The sequence below is a fragment of the Homarus americanus genome, unplaced genomic scaffold, assembly GCF_018991925.1.
Source record: "Homarus americanus isolate GMGI-L3 unplaced genomic scaffold, GMGI_Hamer_2.0 scaffold41366, whole genome shotgun sequence".
NCBI lineage: Eukaryota > Metazoa > Arthropoda > Malacostraca > Decapoda > Nephropidae > Homarus > Homarus americanus.
The window spans coordinates 2,309,235-2,334,102 of record NW_024723541.1 but is presented as its reverse complement, the minus strand read 5'-3'; the positions used below and the strand labels follow the sequence as shown (position 1 = coordinate 2,334,102).

At 37.9% G+C, this 24,868-nt stretch overlaps 1 long non-coding RNA gene across 2 annotated transcripts in view; it reads right to left on the bottom strand.

The window, feature by feature from the left end:
- Positions 1-18,840, bottom strand: part of LOC121863507 — a 41,242-nt gene extending 22,402 nt beyond the window's left edge. For both annotated transcript variants that reach the window (XR_006088414.1, XR_006088413.1), the window contains exon 1: positions 18,690-18,840. This is a non-coding gene — a long non-coding RNA (uncharacterized LOC121863507). The remainder of the gene's footprint in view (positions 1-18,689) is intronic.
- Positions 18,841-24,868: the final 6,028 nt, after the last annotated feature.

Genomic DNA, 24,868 nt, shown 5'->3' with positions numbered 1-24,868 from the left:
AAATAGGCCTAAAATTAATGTCTATCTTGGGAATAATTTTTTGCCCCTCCCCCCCCCAATGAAACTCCCTCCGCCTCCCCCTCCTCCTCCCCTCCCCCCCAAAAAATGGATTCGCTACTGTATTTAGGGGATGTATTTCAGTCTGTATTTCTTCCCTCTCAACAAATAATAAACATACAAATTATATATACAAGTTAGAATTATCCGTAGTTCTAAAATTCAGGATATCGTTCGGTTAAAGTGAGTTGTTAACCAAAAGTATAGAAAATATATCCAAAGTAATATAACATGTCATTTACAAATTATGAATCGTTTATCCCCGGAAGATTAACATATCACAGGGTAATTTTAATGGTAAATATATATATATATATATATATATATATATATATATATATATATATATATATATATATATATATATATATATATATATATATATATATATATATATATATATATATATACACTGCATGTGAATTTACTCATTAAAAAATATTAAAATTAATTGAGAAATATTATGAAAATGGAATCCCTCACAAACGTAAAATTAAAATATAAAGGAGAATTAAATTGTTAAAATATTATATAGAATAAATGATACAAATAATGATATAAAAACCATAAGGTATCAATAAGTGTTAGTGTTAAAAAGTTTAACTGATTCTAAAAAAATATACGGTCATAAAGGTATAGTTTTAGAAGGTATACACTCATTAAGAAAGTAGACCCGAGGAAAAGTTTGAAAAGTATTCATAATATTGATAAATTACAAGACCCTGATTGTATGAGCTAAACAAAATATATAATTATAATGAAAAAAGAAGTATGGCCGCGGGTATAGACTGGTCAGGAGGCAGCCATGAACATCAGGTGTGGGCGGTGACGTCAGAGAGGCCTCGCATAAATTACCTGGGAGACTCGCGCCAAGACGGGGAAAAAATGCGTGACGTCAGCTGGCGCCAAAATGTCAGCGGCTGTGGTCAGGCTGGTGCTGACATCTAGCGTCGACTTGTTGAGGCTCAGTAGACCAGCTGGCCGGTGCCGGGGATACTCGTGCCCGTTTATTTGTCCGTCTACATATTGGCCTGCCTTCCCACTTGCTTGTTCGTCTGTCCGTCTGCCTGCGTATTCTCCTATCTACCTGCCAGCCTCTCCGTTCGTTTGTCTGCCTGCGTATACGTTCGCCTACCTGCTGCCCTCAAGAAGACTCCAACTAATTCTTTCAGCTTCTGTTAGTGAGGGCGGGGACTCACTGGCAGAGAATCATATACTGAATAAGTCACGGTCAAGGCAGTGTGAGGTAGGGGGGGGGGGTTACTGGTTGTCTTGAGGAGGTGACGGTGGAGGAGAGAGAGGAGGTACAGTACTGCAGCAGGGAGGGAAGGCGCAGCAGATGAGAGCAACGTTGTAAATAAATAAATAAATAAAAATAAAACATTACACAGCACAGACCCCTCCAATGTATCGAAAGAGAACTACTATGAAGCTGTTTACGGTGCCTCAAGTGCCTGGGTTATTAAGCGGCACTCACTGGGTCTTGCTTCCGTACAAGATATCTTTTGGAAATGATTAAATATCACCTTTTGGGCGTCTAACTTGCTTTAGGAGCTTCAAATAACACGGCCGTGATAATGCACTCCTGGTTTAGAGTTTCCGAAACGCGATAAATTTTATAAGTTAAGGAAGTTGTTTCTACTATTTCAGGATTATCATACTGTAAGGTGCCTGTATAGCGCACGTGTGAAGACCTGTAGGTTATAATTATAGTGTATGGGGTTCCAGTGTGCGTGTGTGAGGGTAGGCACTTGTGGTACGCTCTGTTATACATTGGGCCATTGGCTGTCAGGTAAAGTGGTAAATATTGTTAATTCTTCCACAGTATTTGGGTCCACTACCGTACAGCAGAAGTAGATTATAACGCCAAGACAACAACAACTGGGAGTAACAATATCGACAGCCAGATCTACTGTACAAAGGAAGGAATAATTATAAATTCAATTAATGTTTTGCTTAATTTTGTAAAAGCAGTCAGTTATGTTGTGCAGAGACTTAGTTAACAATGCTTCAAAAATCCTGGAGGTGCTCAATCATGTTATCACCTAAAAGTAATATAATTAATTTCTGATAACCAAGTGATACACTGAGCTGTCCTCTGAATTTATAAAGTTGTCAGATAAACAAAGTCACGATGAACAGTGTATAACAACCCTGGCAGTTCAAACACCTGTATAAAAATGTTGTTATTCGAGAAAAAAACATTACAAAGTCATTATGTAATCTATTAATTATTTTTTATGTTTACGTAAAAAATCTTATTTGGGAATGACAGACAGGACGCCAAGGTGTAGTAAACTAGAGCCCCAGACCCTGGAGGGAGCGCCGGTCACGCCTCCTATCAACAAAGAGTTCTCAAACCCAAACAAAGAACGTGTGGGTGTCGCTAGGCGGGGTGCCGTGTACGATAACACAAAAATCAACTCCCCCCCTTCCCCCACCGCCGTAGCCTTCGTGCATACTGCAATGAAATGACGCCCCACAAAGTGTTGCCTTTCGTACACTACCTGCCAAAACGTGTGGATGAAATCAATCGCGAGTTACAGGTATACTGGGTGTTGTTCCGCTCGCTCGCCCACCACCCGCGTTCACCTCAACACTCATCTTGTTGACACTTTGGAAATACAAAAAAATAGTCACAACTTGGATTACTGATACCTTTTGTAGCCATTAGCCGCTTGACTGAACTGCCGTGACCCCAAGACCAGACGAAAATATGAATTCTGGTAAAAAACATGAATAGTCGAGCCAGTTCGGTGACATCTCCATGATTATAGCTTAAAATGCACACTCAATTTCGACACATTAACCGATTAGGCTCATGATCCAGAGGGGTGGGGTAAGGAATGGCGGGAGGGGAAGGGGCACTGTATCGGTCCCCCTTCACCTCCCCTCGCCTCCCCCTCCTTTCCCCCTCACGAGTGTGTGTAGAAATTGACTGTAGTAACACTTTATTTTCTATCCCTCACTCTATGTGTGTTTTTAGTGTCAATAAATCTGTACTCAGTCTAACGAAAAACAGACAGGATACTAACTTGGGATTCACTAATCTACTGAGCCGAAATTGGAAGCTGTTCATATCTAAATTACCTGGAAAATAACCTAACCTAACCTGTAACTAAACCTAACTTAGTCTGAGCCTGACGTAACCTAACATAACCTAACCTTACTTAACCTAGTCTACGCCTAACGTGACTTAAACTAATTTAATCTATGCCTTACGTTACTTAACCTAACCTAACCTGTAATCTAGCCAATGCTAAAGAAAACATATATTGAAATCCGAAAACTAACTAAATTTGTTGATAAACCTGATCGAGAGAGAGAGAGAGAGAGAGAGAGAGAGAGAGAGAGGTCACTAAAAACATTAAACCTGCACAAAAAAGAACATAGCGACATTCCTTCTCGCCGACACCAAATCATATAACTCCAACGATTCATTTTCCGGCCATCAGACACGTATCGTTCACTTTCATCTCAACGACTGAGACATTTTCGGCGACTGGATTCTGTGGCGAATTTCACTGAGGTACAGAGAGGGAAAGTGCAGCGTTGGCGGGAGACTTGAGAATTCGGGTTAAGTTTGTTGACGATATAGAGTGCGAATTAGGAAAAGTTATTGACAACGAAGATAAATAATTCTAATTGAAAATAACACAGAAAATTTATAGATAAAACACATATTGTTTACATAAATTGTTAAAAATATACATCGTACTATATTTTACGAATTATACAACAAACTGAAATACAACACGGGATATTTTGAGGTAATCGAATAGCCATAAGACAAAGGCATATACTTCATCACTGACCGGACTCTTACACATTTATACAGTCACACGAGATACAAATAACAAGTATAAAACAAGTACACTGTAATTCCCACACGATTACAGTAACAGTATAATGGAGGCGATTCCTTTAAAAGATACAGCACAATTACTTAAAGATATCGGTAAAAAAAAAAGGTTTAGATACACAATATTCAAGCCACACGTTACTCCTACTGACATCACAGAATGGATAAAATGTAGTCCCCTTCACTAGTGCGTTTACAGGGGCTCGTCAGGTTTTGTGCAGTGTAGCAGCGCTGTTTGTTTACATTCGACAGAAGGAAACTCGCAATAGTAAACATACAATGGAATCAAAGTAAAACAATATTAAAACAAATATGTACCATACGTGTACCAGAGATTGTACCATAATATATCAAAACCTCGAGAATACATACCAGGCTGTACCATACATACCAAATTATACCACACTATACCATACTATACCATAATATACCAGAGATTGTACCATAATACACTAAAGTCTCGAAAATCACTTAGTCACGAAAATAATTAACTAACGACTCAGGTAAAGCGGCCGTAATAACTCCATAGACCAGGTGTGTTACTCAGCATAATCTACCTGGCCGAATCAATACCCTCTTTTTTATGTCTAAATCCGCCGAGAAATGACAATATTTGGGGAACAGCATTACAGGTAGGCTATTCGGATATGTCATTGAAATTCTTATATAATGTATGTTTAGAACCGCGATGGACATTTGTAATCGGTATATAAAAATATTCCCCAAATATGTTATGAAATATTAAGTAAAGCTGAGAATAAAATTGAATGCTTTTAATTAGTGTACAGGTGTATAAAAGTATATGTTACCTGCTTATCATACCTGCTTTTGTATATTGAACTTACAGGTATATGATGCATAGCACACCTGTTTCCGTACAATGCACTTACATACACATAATTGTCAAAATTTTATTAGCCCTTGCTTCATCTTTTCGTAAGCACCTCAAGTGTTTGGGTAAGTAAGTAGGTCACTGAGGGTATTTCATAATCTAAAAAAAAAAAAAAATTCTGAACCTAGGAGTAAAATGTTGTGTTCGGATCAGACAGCACCTCCAACCTTCCTCTCCCGCCGTGTTCGTGTTTACGGTGTTACTGAAATATGAATAATTAATAAGATGTATTCATAGTTAATATTTTCTAACGTCAACAGCGACTCATGAACTTTACCTTGAGGCAATCTAAGAATATCTGTGTTCTTCCTTTAGCATACAACTGGTACAGTCGGGGTCAAAAGTTGTCTACCGTCTAAATGAAGCAGCATCGACCCCAACTGAGACACAACAGCCAGGGTAAGTCAGTTCGGACACTCATTCACGTGATTCAATTTTAAGACGGAGAGCGAACTTTTATCAGCGACTGCATAACTGGGACAACACAACACACTACAATCGCCAATACTATGATTTATTTACAAAGACAAAGCTAGACCGCAATATAACCTTAGTCCTTTGCATAGATATAAATTAATTGAGTCTTTACTAAAACATTTGAGTTCTTGCGGCCCAAGATAGGTCACACAAGCGTTGGTCTCGATGACTCAAGACAATTCCACATTTCATATAAGCCAGTTTAAGAGGTGTATAAATTCCCTGTATTATTATAAATTTAATAAGTCATTTCTTTTGTGGTTACCGAATTCAAGCGGCTTCAGGGAGGATTTTTACACTGGGCAGCATTCGTTAAGTTGAAAAGGTCAAAGATCAAACTTAAAGGTAAACTCCAGGCCATATATTTTCTCGGTGTTTGTATTGGTACTTTCTATAAAACGGATAAAAACACCAAGAAAATTAAGACAAAGGTAAAAAAAATCTTGGCCACGACCTTGTGTATTGGGCGTGGCGTCAGCTGAAGGCATCTACTGCTTCTCTTTAATACGCTAAGTAAAGTTATTTCACGATGGTTTCAGTCAAAGTGTTCTATATATTTATGGGAATTAAACCTCATACATTATCCTAACGTTAAAATAATAAGATAAAGAGTTTAATAAGATGTGTACCTTGAATGTGTTGACCTTAATCACACCTACAACTGAAAGGTCACTTAACCACACCACACCTTTACCACCAACAAGGTCCACTCTGGTAGGTGACAAAAACTCTAATGATATATAGTTGACAAAATATCTTTGCTTATATGAACCAATAATGATTTAGTTATTATAATCCAACATATTCTTATAACTGGTCTTAGTTCAGGGACTCATATCGCGAATATCTCAAACCAATGGAATTTGAAATCGTAAAATATGATTTGTTTGTAGCGTGACGAAGGTTGGCAGTTTTGTTCACCATTAATGACTTCAAGATCACCGTCAACAAAGGAGTTACGTTGGCGATATTTAATATTTTACGCGTCACATTTTGAAAAAGTAGGTTGACAACTATGGTTATAATAAAGATGTTTTCCTCTGGCGTCATCTTAACTATACATTTGGCGACCACAAGTCAAAACACACACACACACACACACACACACACACACACACACACACACACACACACGAAATTAACTTTTTCCCGGAAACGCTTCACGTAAATTCACTTTCTACATCAAGTTGAGTCACCAGGTAAGAAATACGAGGTACCAGTCGCCCCACCGTCATAAACACTGAAATTAGGTGGAATACACAATGAAGAGACAGCACAGAACCTGATATAGTTCACCCACATAAACTCCAGATGGAAATTACATAAAGTACCCAAAAAAAAGGCAAAAAACGTATATTATTTTTATCTATTATACAAAATCAGATGAAAAGTAGACCAGAGGGAGAGGAAGGGGGAGTGGGGAGTGGGGAATGGGGAATATTTCTACACAAGGCTTCCATAAATATCCGGATCTATACATAATGTTTGGCCGACTTTCCGTTCGGTCCGTTACACACCACCAAAAGTGAATACCTAGTAGCGGAAACTAGATAAGAAAATTACCGGATGTGATCGATGGTAGCGGATAATTACCAATACGTGTCGTGGGTACCGGCTTATAATACACATATTTTTTTCCTTTGAGGGTAAGTGGATGAGTAGGTGAAGTGGGTGGTGAGGTAGAGAAAGGAGGAAGGCAGGCAAGGAGAGAGGAACGGGGGAGGGGGAGTGGGGGTGATGAGGGAGATATCATTTATTTGTTTATTATCACACTACCTGCCACCGGCCATATCATTTTAGTAATGCTTGAGGTGCTTCTGCTGTCCCGGTTATTAGACACTTCAGAAATCTAAAATCCACAAACCACAATTTTTGTTTTGTTATCAGATTATTGCGTCATTTTGCTGGTGGTTTAACTGGCTAGGTTATTACGCGTAGTTTACAAGTCTTAAATTTTACAGCACAAACAAAATAAAAATATCAGAATGCTTTATTTTTTGCGTCGATTCAACCTCCCATGATTAATGAATAGAACTTAGATTTTTCTTACATTATAATATTGAGTCTTCGTTGAGTTGTGTGTATAGATGCTTCGATTGGCAAGATTATCAAAACACTATTCAGAAGGTCATAGTTTTGGTGATAGACAACTTGCGTTTCTTTGATTAAAAATAAGTCACCTTTTTAATCTTTGATGGTGATAATGATACAATGGGTTACTGATCTTCAACAACTATAGGGTATTAAAGCCATAGGTGTTGTTAATATTCAGGTGATCCTAAAAAAAAAAAATCCTATGAGAATCTGGATAACCTGCAGGGCATCCTAAACCGAACAAAAAGTGAAGGAAACCGAAGGATATCTTAATAACATCCTTGGTAAATATAAGCCTGAAGGATACGGGTGTCTTTGTTAGTTAACCTCGAAGGATACGACTGCGGTGAATGAGGTTTGTCTAAACATATCCTACAGTTTGGTTTGTGTCTTTAATGGATCCTTAGGTTGAAAAAATATCCCCACTGATTAATACCACCACCCACACCCCCCCTCTCAGGCCTCAGTGTTGGGTATTTTCAGAGCGGGTCCTAAAGGCTTCATGGCGTTAGTGTTAGGGTGAATACAACACACTGTACAGTACACTAAACCATCCGGCACTACATCCGATCACCTTCACTTTTCTATCTGCAGGTAGGTACACATTTACAGCTGGGTGGACTATGGGGTACTCGGGACACGAACCATTTAGATAGGTGTACACTAAGCCGTTGATCCACTCATCCACCGCACTTTTAGAAAATATTATATACTTAAATAAAATTAGAATTCGAGTGTGGGGACGTAAACAAACAGGAAAATATTAGCATGCTGTATCTCAAAGGTTTGGTTTCATAACTAGAGTTCGTTTAACTAGCTGGTTAACTTAAGCTACAACACAAACACGAAGTCGAATATTTTATAAACAATACACCGAGACTCTACTAACTAAAGACACTCGTAGTTCTAAGTGGGGGAAGTGTATTGCCGTATATATGTTTGAAGACCCAGGTTGCTTGGACGAGAAGAGCGCCATTCTTGTTGCAATTGCTTCCCCACACGTCAAGTCTGTGAAAAGGCAAACCGCTGCTTCCGCTGTGAGAATCGTGCTTGCCAGTTGCAGTAAAGCACCTACAAATCTATCCTGTGTATTAATAAATAATTTTTCTACTTCAATATCGACTTTTTTGCTGAAACTATTAAAAATAACACAGAAGAGGTACTCCCGTGCCACAGCAAACTGAACTGAGCACTAAATTACCATCGTCCACTGACACATCAGCCATTCCGTATCTTTACGGTCTACTATTAATCCACCTCACAATTCTAATCAGACACGCACCGGGAATAAACTTAAAAGGAAAGAGTGTTGGCAAAGCGTGTGGTGGGGCGGCGCTGTTATGATGGTGGTGGTGGCGCCTGTCTGGCTGCCGCCGCCGCCTGCCGTCCACTGCTCACCATAATGGCCGCCCACACTGCTGCTGCTGCTGCTACTGTCAGGCATAAACTGATTCATCCTTTGTATAACCTACGCACAGTTGTTAAATAAACTCTCACTTTAAGTAATTATCAAAACTATTGATCATAAACCAACATCAAGTTAGCAGTACTAGTCTGATTACTGCAAGTTTTGTCAAATTACTAGTATTTAACCATAACCAAACAGCAAGTCAGCAGTAATACTCCATTACAACAAAATTAATTTAAATTACTTGTAATCACAACTCAACAGTAGGCTATTAGCAATACGCTGATTATTGCAAGTGTCGGTTAAATTATAGATAATCATAATCCAACAGCAGGACAGCGATTATCTTCAAACGAAATATCAGCAGCTGGCCGGTGATCATTTAAAATAATTACTTAATCTTGAGGCTATCAAAATCCAATAACAAACTGGCAATAATGTTATTTAATTTACTGAAACACTGGTGATCAAACTCCCACCCGCAGGCTAACAGTGACATCATGGTGACTAAAGACTAAAACACTAGAAAGAAATAATGTGTAGTTGAACTCTCCAGCTGTACTTCATGTTACTGAGTTAAACACTACCTTACAACGAGACCTGTATAGCACACCTCTCTTATTCTACTTTGCATTACATTGTATAACGAAATAACCTTCACCCCCTGTTGTCGAGCGTATGAACTGATAGTGTGTACACATTAAGACCTCAGTGGTGAAGTACAGGAGTGTATAATCCAACAAATTAACAGCATTAAGATAGTGATTATAAAGTAAAACTCAAAGATATCCAATGACAGGCACTGCAGTTCTATTTCAAACTTACGCTAATTGAAAAAAAAGGAGATAAAAATTTCATTAGTCTGAGGTATATGATTTTAATTGTATTTTAAAATCATAGTCTAAGTTTATAAGATAGAAAATGCTCGTCAAAACACCTGCTCGGCAGTCCACCAGGTGAAAAACTATAATGAACGGACGGAACAGGTAAACATTGAGGGCCCCTTTGTTGCTGGCGGCGGAGGCATAATGGGTTGATTTTGTTTACGTGACAAAATATTTCATCTGTGCCGTCACATTCACTACACATTTAAGACACTAACCATTTTGTTTCACCACTTCACACTGTACTTACAACCTACACTAATAAAAATCACGAATGAAAACAAAATCCTTCCTCAATATCCTTTCTCTGGATTACTGTAGTGTGAGTCACCATCCATCTCTTTCCTTCTCCATATGGCGCCATACACACGACCTCACACCAGGTCCTGTCAGTAATACTTGTCAAACATCAACACTGTGACTCTAGAGAAACATAAACGAAATAAAAATAATCTTCCAATTTCCTTGAGCTATACATTAGTGCTTTATTAACCAATGAATGGAAATGAGCGAACACACAAAATTTGGCTCATTAGATATATATATATATATATATATATATATATATATATATATATATATATATATATATATATATATATATATATATATATATATATTGTGTGTGTGTGTTGTTAGTGCAGTATAAGTGAAGCAGTACGCATAAGTTATATATTTTTACTTAATTGTCAAGTTTTTTTTAATTTTTTAATATATAAAAACTTTAATTTTTAGCAAGTTCACGTATCATCTGCAGGGTGAACTATACAGTATAATTCAGAATAACGTGATGGAATGACGTCTCAACTCCATCACCCTAGGTTAAGTCTTTTTAGTTCCTAGGATAAACGACACCCAGGCCTCCAACTACCATATACACGACACACCGATTCTAGAGTGTGAGAAGTTGTCTTAATGGCCGACACTCGCAGCACCCCAACAACGACTCAACCTAAAGGAAAATATACAAATTGAAGACTTTATTCAGGTTTACCGGAATTAATTTACTTTTTCCATAGGTATAATTAGATGTATCTAAGATAAATAAACTTTTCTAAGTCCCAGGGGAAAATTTCACAGTCGGGAAGGGAATTGGGATAATCTAGCTTTTATAAGGCATCTGAAAAGTGGTGTAAAATTGAGGTAGTTGTCAAATCTCCCGCGACAGCACCCTTAGTTGACGAAGCCGTAACCACTTTCTGTGAATAAGATGATACTGACAGCTTCATATGCCTAGCTGACAATAATACTCCTATAGGGGCGTAAACTCGTAACTCATGAGGTTATTAATAAGATAACTTGTACTAAAGCTAATTTTGGCGCCTCCCCCCTCTCCCCCCCTCCAAAAAAAACATCAAAATTTTCGAAAAAGTTCCTCTATTGTTCCTTCCTTCCATCATTTTGTTTCCTTTAGTTGTTACCGCTCCACCACAGCACCAATGACGGTACAAGTATCTCTAACATATATCTTTCTACCCTTCTGCCACTGCCTCCGCACCCTAGGCGTCCCCTCCAGGCCCATATTAAAAAATGAACTTTATTTTTAGCAGAAAAGAATCACTGTTCACGGAATCACAGGTGTTGCTATGAAACATATTCTATATAGGGTGTAAGAGTATATAGAATAAGATATACTTCCCATTGTTGATGATACACATAGTTTATTGAAGAAATAAAAATAACTGAGTCACCATTAAGAGGGGGCACTGTACGTCACGTCTCACAATGAGCCCAAGGGGCACGCCGACCAAAAAAGGTTCAGACCCACTGCACTAGATCATCAGCCAATCAACCTGTATTACACCACCGGTCACACATACTTCATGGCTGACACTGAGGTACTCCGACTTTTTGGAAATTCTCGGGGGAAGTTATCTTTTAATTTTGAAGTTTAAAAATTGAATTTTCGCTTTTATTAAAACGGAAACGTCTTTTCGACTTGTGTTAACATCTATCAGATAATGTCTCATGCGTTTTGCACACTGGTTATCCTCTCCAGTGAAACAAATCCTCGACTGTGATTCATCTGCAATATAATCAACCTTTGTCGGTCTGGGTTTATTTGTCCATCCTGACAAGGCTACGACGCGCTATGAGAATTATAACCTTTAATTTTGTATTCCTCACATATTTGTATTACTCTTTATTTACTTAAATAAAATAAAATCAAATGACAAAGAGAGACGGTGCCACAACACAGCTAATGGGATGGTAGGGCTTCCTTTGGGGCCACCAGATGACTGCACGCCTTGACTTACGTCTGTTTGTTCCTAACGTCGTCTTGGTGGTAACAAGGGTGGAAAATCCAACTTCGTACAAGAACGCCACATAAAACATCCGTAACAATCGGCCAACAGCAATTTCCAACAAAACAAAACAACTGCGGATTATAAAACATCAGATATTGTTCATCTTTAGCTCCGAAAATCGTTAATTTGCTCCAGAATCATTAATGAATCAGTGATGAGACTAAAAAAGTTCTTCTGTGTCATATCATTATCACCTGGACGTTATTTACACAACTTGGGTTCCCACTCCCAGGCGGACTGAAAACGCAAATCAACATAGAACGTTGTTACCGTCGCCCGACATGGCTTGAGGTGATCAGAATCGGCCGTATAGTTCAGGTAGGCTCTGAAACAGTCTCTGGGCGGGTAGTTAGTGAGGGTCATCGTTAAAAGAATATTCGTTCATCTGGGACCAATTAGTCTACGTATATTTCTTAAAGAACAATAAGTTAAAAATTGTCAATTAATGCTAACAATAAACGCATTTATATATTTTGGGAATGTTCTGTAACAAAGTTGGATATATCATGTAGGAACACTTGTGAACAGAGAAATATTGCATTAATTTAGTGATGTCTGATCACTTGAATTGTATTTACCAACAGGGCGGACTGACTTCATAAAGAATATTAATACTCTTTGTACATACATAAAATAATGTCACTTTTGTGTACGTTCAAGCTATTTTATACTATGGTACAGCTCCTGGAATACATAACTTATATATAAATAAACAAAAGCTAAAATAAAAGTGCAACAACAGACTATTATTATTCTGGTTCATGTTGCCGCCTATACACAATCTGTCTTGGATATTAATGTAAACAAAAACAAAAACAAAAACAATTAAGTTTCCTTTTGCCTTAGTTAACAACCTAAATCAGCTATATAATTATCTACAATAGTCAACGTGTACAACAGACCAACCTACAGGGCTTCAACCAATAAGTGCAAATGTGCTGACGCTCTTGACCAATCACGTATCACCTCGTCTGGAGCATAGACAAATATGGCACTGTAAGGTGGGGCATCACTCGCCTGGAATAGCAAAACTGACCAAGCACACACTCAACGCACCTAAGTTAACCCTCCCAACTTACATACAACAACAAAAGCACACGCATATCTTGAGTAACTTCATAAACTATACCATATCTATATATCTAATGTTTATCATGTGTGGCTAATGCAGTCGATGATCAGTTTTATTTTCCTTGTATTTATTATCATGAGTTTTGTACAAATTATACAATGACGGACCAGCAGACACAAACCTTGTATTTGTCCGTCTGCTGTCAATACGAAATATTGTGGAAAAAAAAATATATTTGCGGGGTAGTGGCCACGATACCTATTATTCTGAACAAGTGATTTTGCTGTATTATTATTTTTTTTTTTTGTTTTATTATTAATAGTTTCATCATTATTACAAAGCGGGAAGAGGCTTCAAGGTGAGAAAAAATTATTATTATTATTATTATTATTATTATTATTATTATTGTTATTATTATTATCAGTAGTAGTAGTGGTAATAGTAGAAGTAATATCCCTTCAAAACAATTACTACTGTACTTCACTTTCTAGACAAATTCCTCTTACAAAAATGTCCAATAATCACAAAGTTTATTTATATGTCCCATGATGATATCTGTCTACTATCAATGCGACCTTGAAAGCGATTTTAGTACTAATAGCTCAGACTACTCCTCTGTAATAATAATAATAGTAATAATGATAATAATAATAACAACGGCAGGCAGGTTTACTATGTAATTGTGGTATTATAGGAAAAAAAAGTTCCAGACAATGAGATTCCCCACAAGTAAATTCATAATTACCGTAAAGACACACGTACAGTACAGTAACACTTGCAGTATAATGTATCAGAATATGCAAAGCTAAATTTAAACTATCATATCACAATTCCTATTAAAAATCATTAAGATCACTGTTAGCCTCACTTCAACATATTCAATATAGCCGTAACAAATAGAATGAATTTCAGTTCAGTTCATTGCCATCTGTTGACATTTTGGGACAGACTGATGAACGAACAGACCCTATCACTGTTTTATATTTTGTGGTATAAAACGAAATTAAACTTTCTTGAGTTCGCAGATTTTCCCCACCCTTCCTTTCAGACAAATTACATATTCCATGACAATAACTTCAGATACGAATTGGTTGATGTGGGAACCTAACTCTATACCTTCACCGCAACTCACCAAGGTTCTGTATCACACGAAAGAAAAAGTGTTATATTCAATGAAATAAATGTTCTACCCGAGATCGACAATCCTTACTATTTAAGTCAATTATTTCCCACACACAGCTGTTATTACTTTTTTTAAACAATAATATAAGACTTAAACCAGCGTCTGTGTTTTTGTTAAGTCAGGGATACGCAACTTGTGTACAATTCACTCATTATAGCATTAAACCGGATTTATCCCTTTAAAGACGATAATTTAAAGTATAATCCTTAAAAGTTTAAACCTTCGTCCTTAAAAGGTTAACCAAACTGGCCTAATATGTGGATTTTACGTCAGGTTGGTTAGGTTTGAATTCTATTTCGAATCTACGGGTTACTTAGGAGTCGTATACAGGTACAGACCATCTCGACCCCGTGTGTGTTATAGGCGTGTATGCTATGACTAATCGTCTCAAGTAAAAATAAACTCAAGAGCTGGATTCCTATTTTAAGTTTCATTTTATTACGGTTCGGTTAAATCAGGTGAGTTTAACTTGGATTCAGGTTAAATTGTGTTAGGTTTATAATATTCCTACAATAATGAATTTCCCCCCACCACAGTATTCACATTTTCTGGTTAAGGTTAAAGAAACATTCTCAAGCCGGACCCTAGCTGTGTAACCACATCCTCAATGGAAAGTGGGCGAGCATTAATCTGGTAGAGTGAGGGACAACGGAACAGACCACATCCTCACGGGATTCACCCATTAGTACAGTCAAATTATAATGCCAACAAACTCACCCAAAATAAAACATTTTATATGCAAGAAATAACACTTACTCTCTATTCATGATATTGTTTATTGTTGAAAAATATATCTAACTGCTTATTACACCTGGACGTGATAAGGTCTGAAATGAACAGACTACGTGCAGTGAGGTTTGAACTGAATAGATAATTGGGTGAGGCGTAGCGTTAAGTAGATCAGCTCGGACAGGATACGAAGAAATCATGTTACTTTTTTGACGGTGGCTAAAGTGGATAAATTGCAATATCAGAACATCAACTAGTTGGAGATATCGTGTAGCAGATTGACGTTGTGATATCTGAATACTTAAAACTTCGTATACTTTTTTCCACTGAAGATGAATAAACATTTTGATATATTAGATAAGGTAGAATCACTATGGGGAATTTTCACGTCACTCAGACAGCCATCCCCGTATGGTTACTTATGTGAGCCAGTTAGACTAGTCATTATATCTCCAAGTATGGGGAGAAAAAATAAAGAACGTGCGAACATTTACGAATTCAGGCCAGATGGAAGATTTGCCACTGACCGCACACATTCCTCCTCCTCTCGACAATAGGTGTGTGCCCCGTGTAATGGAGGAGAAAAATAGTTCCTTCAGAATTAGGATATGGTTAGGTTAGGTTAAATCAATAGAAAGGTATCATTAACAAGGACACATTAAGTATCATTCACCTGGCGGCACAGAACGAGAGGAGCTTTGTCTGTGGTTACTCTTGAGTGGTGAGAGGAACTCAATACAGTATCTATTATCAGAAACAAATATGGCTGTGACGTAACGATTTTAGTAATCCCTAATCCAATCCAATCAGAATGTATAATCTCCAAAAGCCCATCTCAATTTGTAATCTATAAAATCCAAACTTAATTCTTAACATACAGTACAAAATCCAATCTAGAATAATAGGCACTGTCAACAACCACAACCATCATTACTAGCCAGCCTCCTCCTCTACATGTAAGCCAATCGTCATGCTTTTATTTATCTTTCGGGTGTCACCTTATTCACAGCACAGACTAAACTATAAATACCTGAGTATTATCTGTATTGTAGCTTGTATGATATCAAGCGTAAGTGGTTGGTGTCTAGTAACCCTGGTAGTCGAACCTCCTAAAACCAGTTTGTATTAGCTTAATGAAATAACCTGGGATATTTACAATTCTCCTCCTGCACACACACACTGGCCTACTTCCAGCTCTCGTTAGTGGCATTCTCTTTCATCTCACGGCTCAACTAAATTGGATTCGTCACGGACAATACAAGACCGACTCGACTTCCTTTCACTCTATTCACAATTTCGATTCATGTTAGAAATATAAAAGATACGACTTAAGACACACATGGGGGAAAACATAGGTCTATGTTATCTAAGAGTGATTTAACCTAAAGTAAGTCTATTTCCTAGTCACACCAATCCTATAGTTCATAAGACTAACTTGTTGATTAGGGGCAGTGTGACTTGTGACTTGTGGTAATTCTATCAAATATAAATTACTAGCAATGGCAACACCTACATGCTACATACATAAATAACTACTATTAATATATACAATGAACAAACTTAACACAATGTAGAATAAGATCTAAATGTTTACCTACGATAATCAAGAAACTTTAAAAACAACAGGAGTTTATTATCATAATCATGAGCAAATTGTGAAATCCGTAACTACAAATTCTTCTTTGTAGGGAACTAAGAATGGGACTCTACATAGGCATTTTATACACAACAAACCCTTGATTTCCATTGTGATAACGACCCTGGAGAAGGAATGTGAAGTGAACTGTGTAAGTCGAAGGTATAATTAGCAATAAATCCCCCAGAAATGAGCTCCTTGACTTCCAAATAGTGTTAAATCTTCCACGTACATCTCACTTTTGTATGGAGGGTTTGATGATGCTTCGATGCTTCCTCTCCACCTACCTCACGCCGATCACATTACATAACCCTCCTAGCCAAACAGCTCATTGAATATGGGTACATGAGCTGCGAGAAGGTTATTTTCTACAGTGTGATAAGTTCTTGCTTATATCGGCCCTAGTATGCCATAGTCCTAATATGCCTCAACCTTATTGTTAGGAATGGGGCATGGTACTGAAGGGACCCTAAATGGAGAGTAAAGTCTAAGTTAAGACCTAATGTGATAAGGATTCTTTTGACCACTCCCAACTATAAGCTGTGTGTCAATGATATCAATTCACGAACACAAAAACACATAAAAAATCTAATGAATGTAAGTCATACCTGTCTTTATCGAGGTGTGTCCATGATCATTAGTAATGCCATGCTATACAACCTTGGGATCTATGTAATATGTGTGTTAAGTTTCAGTTCTCTAACTACTTCCGTTTTTGGAGCTATGGCTGGAACAGACACGCGAGTAGGGAGAGAACCTGACTACAAGAGAGTAGTTAAGGTGAGGTAGCTTTTAGCCCATCATGGTTCAGTGGATAAACTGCCTACCTGCATTTAGTTTGTAAGTATTTAGACTTAAGTTTCTATTCAATTTTGCGAAAGGAAAGGAAAGACCTCACAATCACAAGAACATTCAACAATGCAGTGGGTCACTAAAACAAGATCCATCACCTACAACATACACATCTGGACGCTCTTGAAACAGGCTACTGTAATTGGTAGTGACAACTCAGTTGAATGGGCTACTATACCATACATTATATTTTCATTTCAAGTACAGTATATAGACATGTAACCTTATCTTTAACTATTTAATTAAAATTATTCCCATTCCAGAGTAATATTGACATTACAAGGCCAATACATTTTGTGGAACATATTTCATACAAATGTCTAACTATAAATGTTCAATGTTACACCACAATCTTACCAGACTTAAACATGAAATGTCAGAGAAAAAACCCTTAGCAGTCACCTCATATTACTGTAGGTTTTTAACTTATTGCAAACATTATTTTGATGTGTACACACCAGGCGTTTTAGGGATGATTGGCCAATATAATACACACTAACCTGACTTACAGTGAAGTTAAAACAAAACAAGTTATATCTTGTATGGCAAGATCCACTGTTTTTCATGGTTTGATCAACCATTACATAAATACACAATACCAGAATGCATTAAATTACACAATACCTACTCTGAAAATACTATTCTGAATTTTCTATGTGACTTCTGGCTATTTGAAATTTTGTGTGTAGTTTGATTAAAAAATGTTAGGGAAAGGTGCACCACTAAGATAGTGGTGTTGGGGATTAGCTTCTATAACATTGGTGGATTGAATGTACGCCTACTGTGCTGTACCTTTAGTGTTAGAGCTGTGAAAACTATCAGAATATTTACCGTAAATGTTTTAAAACGAACTAAAACAAATAATCTTGTACGGCCTAATCTAAACTAACATTCTTTGAATATTTCTAGTTCATTTCGGTAAGGTTTTAAAGGAAATACGAAACACAATACCTTTCACTATATTTTACCAAACCACGAACTGCAGCTTGGGTAAGATCGAGGGACAAACACTGGGCAGATTAAGATACCATGTACAATTAAGAGCTACAAGAATACGCAGTAACTCCATTACCTCGTCTAATTTAACTTCGATTATGGTGACATACAGTGAATCCACAAAGCTCGACACACAGGCCTGACGCCATCGGCCCTGGCGCATGAAACATTAGCGAGTAAGTAAGCAGGTTAGCCAGACCACGACACCCACACCATACTATCACGTAAAACTACTTACCTCATTACAATCTGGCCGAAAGATGTGAAAGGATGACGCGCCACAGTTCTACTCCAAAGAAAATAGTCCAATACCACAATTCTCTAGCACTGGTGAGGGACAGGAGGTAAAAACTGAACAGACGCAGCGTCCATTTAACTACACAACAGACGTAAATATTACAGCATCACTTCGGTATATTAGATCATATCATAATTATCCAAAAATATTACATTTACCACACTGTATAGATATATATACAAAATATATTACATGAAAATTATCTTATTAACAACATTAGCATGATTCAAAGCCGAAATATTTTTATAACTCAATAAAATAAAGAGTTTTAATGATTGAATTCTCTATTATGTGACACAGAACTAGCCTCCATCCCCCCCACATGCAGATGAAGACCTGTACATATTTCACTTATCTCGGGTCTAAGTTAACAAGCAGAACAATTTAATTTCTGCCATCGAATGTTGCATAAGCTTAATATATATGATTGTATTCTTGTCTAGGCCATCATTGGTTCATCATGGTCAAGTATATTCACGAGGCTCCGTTCTTCACCAGGCCCAGTATGGAGGAGTTAACGCTACTACAGGCTACCCACCATACATCGTTTTCTCTGATGCTTCAGGACTCTACCCTTCACTGCAGATAGACCAGCTGTAAACTTTATTATGATACAGTACAGGGATACATTTGACTCTATATACAGAAAATAAATCAATAAACAGTGCTTATTTAAAATTATTTCCAACTGTGTGATAATAGTGTAACTCTTCATAATTTTATCATCTTGGTTTATAAAATCTACATACTGTAATTACATTGGTATAATAACATACATATTAATGAAGCTATTAAATTATAGAGAATTAGACAGTACAACAACATATAATAAAATAAGATCGTTGTCAGCATAAAAACATCCAATCATTATTCATTATAAATACATGGATTATACATTCGCAATATTGTTTTCATTCTTTATAAGTTCAAATAACATACAGACGAAAAATTATACACTGGACATAGATATACACAATAGTTTTTATGATACACAATCACTTTCACAAATACATGGTTATCGAAACACACTGAAACATCAATAATAATAATACCTTTCACATCTTTCCTACATAAGCAACATTATAACACTGAAAGTTTTAGAGAGTCCGTCCGCTAAGCTATCGTCAGTTAGAAAGTTACGTAAGAATCAGATATGTTTTTAATAATATGAGTACTTGAGTTTCATTGAATCACTAGGCTGACGGGCTCTCACCAACACATGTAAACTCTATAAATTGGTTCTGGATTCTCACTTGTTTTTGCAGTATATGGAAGGGGAAATATTTTTTATTCCAGTATTTTAATTCCTTTCGTCGACTTTTTCACTGGTTATGTAATTACTTTTTTTTCTTTTGAGTATTCTTCTGTTCTTGAGGCTTATTTGCTTCTTCTCCTCTTGAATTTTGTTTCTTTTATGTTATCTTGATTCTTCTTCGTGATGTCTTCAGTGCAGTCAGTCAGCCCTTCCATCTTTGGCACTGTGGAATCCACGACTTATAACCATCTGTGAATTCTTCCAGTGCCAAGGATATGTGGACGTCTTTTCTTCTTCGTCCTTTTTCCTTCGCTTTCGTCCGCATCGCTTTTCCTTCCCTTTTTATCGTTTCTCTTTCTCTTAATTACCTTCCTGCGACTTTTTTTTTATACTCGCGATTTCTTTATATTCTTTCATCTACGAACCTTTTGTTTTAATCGCTCTACGCTTCACCATTTCTTTATTTTGGAACACTGAATAAAAATGAGAAACACTTGAACAATATAGATTAGGATAAAAAAGACTCATGCAAGTAAACAGCATAATACAATCTGTAGATTATGTAGATATACGGAAATACAAATCGATTAATAATGAAAAATTAATAATTTCATATCAAGACCAACAGTAAAATTACATACATAAAATATAGCTATTGCGTATGTATATTATGAACCATACACAATTATCTTATATTGTAACTCATTCATAAATTAGCACATTTATTACGAAAGATTCATCGGAAATATAATATATAGATATATATAGTATAACTTATTGAGTGTATATTATAACATTGTAATCATGCAGTTGTATGCTTATATTACCTACAACAACAATCTTTACAACACTCACAGATACTTTTTTTATAATTATCACATAGAACAATTAGTTTCCATACCTTCTGTTATTAGGCGATTTCATATCACATTACTTATTTACAAATGCACCGCTTTCCCGCCTCCTCTCATTGTTCATCCGAAAGTTCCCTTTCTCAGAGCTCAAGAAGTAAACATTATATAATACAATACATGAATTACAGATGACATAAATATCGAGAAAAACATTAAAATTTAGATAAGCAAAACAATAAAATCACTGGAGAAATAATCGTTTACTCTGCAATGTCTCATAGAAAAATTACATTCTTGTATGATTAATCCTTGAGCGCCTAATCACGGGAAGCTCCCCTAGGGATCACTCGGTCGCATCTCCCTGCTATGGTCCAATTCGTCTTTATAAACGCCATAATTAAACACCAAATTCAGTTCCATTCATATTATACGCCAATTTTGATTTCGTTCGTAATTATACGCCAATTTCACCTCAATATACTTCGAAAATCAACAAACACAATAATGGCAATTCTCAATAAATCCACCAACCACTGTACCAAGTGGAACTGTACATTGTATCTCTACATATTGTACCACATATCTCGCTATATTGTACCAGATATCTCGCTGTATCGTTCCACATATTTCGTTATATTGCTCCACATATCTCGCTATATTGAACCATATATATCGCCATATTGTTTAATATAATTAGTCCCTTTGTTCCATATATCTCGCTATATTGTCTCACCTATCTCGCTATATCGTCTCACATATCTCGCTATATTGTTCCACATATCTCGCTATATTGTCTCACATATCTCGCTATATTGTCTCACATATCTCGCTATATTGTTCCACATATCTCGCTATATTGTCTCACGTCTCGCTATATTGTCTCACATATCTCGCTATATTGTCTCATATATCTCGCTTTATTGTTCCACATATCTCGCTATATTGTTCCACATATCTCGCTATATCGTCTCACATATCTCGCTATATTGTCTCACATATCTCGCTATATTGTTCCACGTATTTCGCTATATTGTTCCACATATCTCGCTATATTGTCTCACATATCTCGCTTTATTGTTCACATATCTCGCTATATTTCTCATATCTCGCTATATTGTTTCCACATATCTCGCTATATTGTTCCACATCTCGCTATATTGTCTCACGTCTCGCTATATTGTCTCACATATCTCTCGCTATATTGTCTCACATATCTCGCTATATTGTTCCACATATCTCGCTATATTGTCTCACATATCTCGCTATATTGTTCCACATATCTCGCTATATTGTTCCACATATCTCGCTATATTGTCTCACATATCTCGCTTTATTGTTACACATATCTCGCTATATTGTTCCACATATCTCGCTATATTGTCTCGCATATCTCGCTATATTGTCTCACATATCTCGCAATATTGTTCCACATATCTCGCTATATTGTCTCACATATCTCGCTATATTGTCTCACATATCTCGCTATATTGTCTCACATATCTCGCTATATTGTCTCACATATCTCGCTATATTGTTCCACATATTTCGTTATGTTTTTCCTTATATCTCGCTATATTCTCACATATCTCGCTATATTTTTCCACATAACACGCTATATTTTTCCTTATATCTCGCGATATTGTACCACATATCTCGCTATATTGTCTCACATATCTCGCTATATTGTTCCACATATCGCTATATTGTACCATATATCTCGCCATATTGTTCCATATATCTCGCTATATTGTTCCACACATTTCGTCCTATTTTTATATATATATCTCGCTATTTTATTCCACATCTTACTTAATTGTTCCATATATCTCCATTTTATACCATGTGTCCCAAGATACGCCATTTTGTACCATGTGTCACAAGTGAAATATAAAAGGAAAAAAAAAACAATTACAAGGAAAATTCAGTAAGAACACAGTCTTCACCAGGTTCCGTCGCCAAGGGCAGAATTCCCATTACAAATTACGTCATTTTCACAACAACCAAGATCCCCCCTACCACAAGTTGCGCTTTCCTGGTGTCGCGCCCCACAATTTCCTCTCATAGTTCGTAGTGCTGTTTCCTGTAGTCGTTCTGCCTCGCGATATACTGTACGTACCTTCAACCTCGCTACAACACTTCATTCAGTTCGCTACACCACTTTCAACCTCGCTACAACACTTCATTCAGTTCGCTACACCACTTTCAACCTCGCTACAACACTTCATTCAGTTCGCTACACCACTTTCAACCTCGCTACAACACTTCAATCAATTCGCTACACCACTTTCAACCTCGCTACAACACTTCATTCAGTTCAGTTCGTCAACCTCAGCTTCTAATACTAAGGCGCCTCCACAGTCTCCATCCTTCTTCTACCCCTCACCTCAACTCCCACCCTCACCTCAACTCCCTACCCTCACCCTCAACCCCCAGTGCCCTCACCTCAACCCCCCTACCCTCCCCTGCAAGACTTACCCTACCTGCCCTGCCTACCCTACCCTACCCTACCCTACCCTACCCTACCTTACTCCTACCTCAACCTCCCTTACCTTCCTCTAACCTCTCCCTTACCTCCCCCTACCTCGTTCCCTTCCTCCCACCTACCTTACGACAAATAACGAGACGCTCTCTTTGAAAAGCTGAATCCCCACAGAACCTTAAGTTTAATCAGCTTACTTATGTTACGATAGAGTTGGATTCTCAAAGCTTACGAATAAAATTTCCCTCTCCTCTAAATAATGACATGAGGAATTGTTCTTAACCGGTTATATGAGTATACAGCACAAAGATGGCCGTCATTATTACACCGAGACTTGACTGTAAATATGTGATTGTTTGAGATATTGGCGTCCACAGCTTCCGTCAATGTTTATCAAAATGTCAGCTATGTTTGTGGTGTCCGTGAGTCTCCCAGCAGCATGGGGGCTGTGCTGGTAGTCACGTACAGTCTGATGTGTGTGTGTGTGTGTACGCCTCAGTAATCACCTTTAGGGTATAGGCAAGGTGGGTATGGGTAAGGCGGGTACAGAGAGAGGAAGTCGTGGGCACAGAGATTGCCAATTCGACCCAGTAATTAGGTAGGAGAGAGAGAGAGAGGGGGGGGGGGGAGCTGCCATGCACAGGCCAACCGGCCTATTGCAGACTCCTTATTTTCTTATGTTCTTATCAGTGAAGAATAATACATGTAATACACACACAAGGTTTCCTCGGTTCTCTGGGCACCAAGTTGGCCGACGATCTTTGTCTAGTACTGTAAGTTAACGAGTCTTTGAGATGCTCCTGAAGAGTGACCAACACGAGGGATGGTTGAGGCAGAAATATCGGGACCAAGGTTTGGGGTAAGTTAGTGAATCCCACGGGACCCAGTTGGTGGTGATGAAGGAGGGAGCCCCGCAGGGCCAAGATGTTGAGGAGGTGATAGTGTGCCCCATGGGACCCAGGTGGTGAGGTGAAGCAGTGAGCACCGTGGGGCCCGGGTGTTGGGGAGGTGGAGTGAGCCCCGCGGGGCCCCTCCGGTGGGCGGCGACGGAAGCCCAGCGGCCCGGAAGTCACGATCACCGCCCCGGGCGATGCTACACCCCGCCCCGCCCGCACCAGCCCCACCCAACCCATCCCCCCCCCTCACCTCCTCCTCGCCTCTGCAGACACTGTTAGGACGTTCCCAGCCCTCAACTGCCACACCTCAGCCCTCACCTGTTCCACCTCAGCCCTCACCTGCCCTACCTCAGCCCTCACCTGCCCCACCTCAGCCCTCACCTGCCCCACCTCAGCCCTCACCTGCCCCACCTCAGCCCTCACCTGCCCCACTTCAGCCCTCACCTGTTCTATCCCAGGACTAACAGATAGATAGATAGATAGATAGATAACTTAAGGAAATAAACATTAAAATAACTGAGACGAGGAATTTCCTGTCAGTGACCTTGACAAACTGTGTTGATAATATTAGTGTGTAATTGTTGCTACTTAACTCATACCTGGCTCTATGTGTGCTCTATACCTGGCTCTATGTG